General features: G+C 40.2%; 1 long non-coding RNA gene across 1 annotated transcript in view; it reads right to left on the bottom strand.

Annotated features, from left to right (window-relative positions):
• Positions 1-887: 887 nt before the first annotated feature.
• Positions 888-2,595, bottom strand: part of LOC106815389 — a 22,376-nt gene continuing 20,668 nt past the window's right edge. Inside the window, exon 3 of the long non-coding RNA XR_001394739.1 lies at positions 888-898. This is a non-coding gene — a long non-coding RNA (uncharacterized LOC106815389). The remainder of the gene's footprint in view (positions 899-2,595) is intronic.

Here is a 2,595-nt window from a genome sequence, read left to right as displayed (position 1 = left end):
CATGCGCGCACGTACACACATGCGCGCACGTACACGCGTGCCTACACGTACACGCGTGCGTGCACATACAGTGTGTTTGAGTTTATTCTTATCATTCGCTTTTTATTCTTTTAATGTTGCTATCTTAAGCGTCACTAATCGATACCGGTAATTTAGGATTGATATTTACATGGGCTGTGTGATTAGTTCCTAGAAGCGTCATTGTTACGTTTTTAAATACAAAACTGAAGTAATTTCTTGAAATTGTCTACATATACATTTTAATACGTAGTAAATTAAAACAGATAACACGATCGATCAGGTTTTTTGGAAAAATACTTAATAATAATAACAATAATTAATAATAATTAATTAGCAAATATGTATGCGCGGTAACGCCCATAGGCTATTATACGCATGCGGTTATGGCCGGTAGGAAAGTGTATTTAACTATCATATCTCGCGAACGAATTGAGTTATAATTCTAGAATTCTATATGCCTGTAGACACATGTCTTAGCCATAATCCCTGTGAGTTTCCAGTTTATTGACGTACGATTAGTCTAAATAATTTGCAAATATTCACCCCCAGTATCGCTCATAGGTTAATATACGCACTGCTATACGCGGCAGGCAAGTGTATTGACTATCATATGGCACGAACGATTTGATTTACGTTTCTATAACTCTACATACGTAATGACACATGTGTAAGCTATAATCTCTGTAAATTTACAGTTTATTGACGAACGATTAGTCTAATTAATTACCAAATGTATACGACCGGTATCCCTCATAGGCTATTATACGCATGCGCCTATGGCCGGTAGGAAAGTGTATTTAACTATCATATCTCGCGAACGAGGTGAGTTATAATTCTAGAACTCTACATGCCTGTAGACACATGTCTTAGCCATAATCTGTGAGTTTTCAGTTTATTGACGTACGATTAGCCTAAATAATTAGCAAATATGAACTCCCGGTATCGCTCATAGGCATATATACGCACTGCTATACGCGGCAGGCAAGTGTATTGACTATCATATGGCACGAACGATTTGAGTTACGTGTCTAGAATTTTACATACATAATGACACATGTGTTAGCTATCATCTCTGTGAATTTCGAGTTTATTAACGCACGATTAGTCTAATTAATTAGCTATTATTCACGCACGGTAATGCCCATAGGCTTACACAGACGCGACCATACTGCCAGTAAGAAAGTGCAGTTACTATCACGTGGAGCGAACGAGTTGAGATACAAATTTTAAAAATCTACATACGTATAAAGACATGGTTTATGATAGAGACTGGTATGGGACGATAGGAACTTAGCTTCATTTAGTAGATAGTGATATGAAATGGTAGAAGCTTGGCTTCAAACAGTAGAGAGTGATATGGGATGGTAGGACCTTGGCTTCAATCTGTAGAGAGTCATATGTGACGGTAGGACCCTGGCTTCAAACAGTAGAGAGAGATATGGGATGGTAGGACCCTGGCTTCAAACAGTAGAGAGAGATATGGGATGGTAGGACCCTGGCTTCAAACAGTAGAGAGTGATATGGGATGGTAGAATCCTGGCTTCAATCAATAGATAGTGATATGAAATGGTAGAAGCTTGGCTTCAAACAGTAGAGAGTGATATGGGATGGTAGGACCCTGGCTTCAAACAGTAGAGAGTGATATGGGATGGTAGGACCCTGGCTTCAAACAGTAGAGAGTGATATGAAATGGTAGAAGCTTGGCTTCAAACAGTAGAGAGAGATATGAGATGGTAGGACCCTGGCTTCAAACAGTAGAGAGTGATATGGGATGGTAGGACCCTGGCTTTAAACAGTAGAGAGTGATATGGGATGTGTATGTGTCAGAGAAAGAGAGAGAGGCGCTATACGTTTTAAGTGTCTTCAGATTAAAGATGGAAAGCTCCCATACATACGTTAGTAGCAACAACTATTTGCAAGACAGAATAGGTAAGGCACTCATCCATTTACCTACGCAAGCCTACAGGCTGCAAATTGCAATAGAGAGCTGCCACCTGTAACACAATTAAGGCAGGCAAAAACTGCACCAACACATGCACTGGCAGCAGCACTGGCAGTGGCATACGTTACATGTAACATACTGACAGTACAGAATGACATAGAATTATACCGATTTAAGAACATACACCTTCTTTAACCAAATTTAGCTTTTGAAATTTCACTGTGACATTGTAGCCTCATACATCCAGGGCATGTATAGATCTACTAGCAAACCCGGCAGTCAAATTTCTTTCTAACAGAACAGTCAACAAATCCAAGTTTAACCCTCCTCTTGAGGTCCAAAAGGTTATCCGACACTTACTCTTCGCATGTCAGCAGAAGGGACATTTCATGGTCCTTTCAATAAAGCCATAAAAATGCTAGCTCACCGCTGAAACAAAAAGTTTTCAATCGCTCCGTCAGACCATTCCTCAGAAATATGTCTAAAATTCTGCCCTGTCCCCACTGACCTTTGACCTGTGACCTCACAATTTCGCACAGTGATGGCTTTTCCTACCATGATGCTATACACCGACTATCACGAGCCTAGTCGAGCCGTTTAGATTTGTGCCGCAATTCTGCATTTCCTCCCTA

The sequence above is a fragment of the Priapulus caudatus genome, unplaced genomic scaffold (genome assembly GCF_000485595.1).
Source record: "Priapulus caudatus unplaced genomic scaffold, Priapulus_caudatus-5.0.1 Scaffold1103, whole genome shotgun sequence".
Classification (NCBI taxonomy): domain Eukaryota; kingdom Metazoa; phylum Priapulida; class Priapulimorpha; order Priapulimorphida; family Priapulidae; genus Priapulus; species Priapulus caudatus.
Note: the sequence above shows the minus strand (reverse complement) of the source record. Positions and strands in the feature narration are given on the sequence as shown.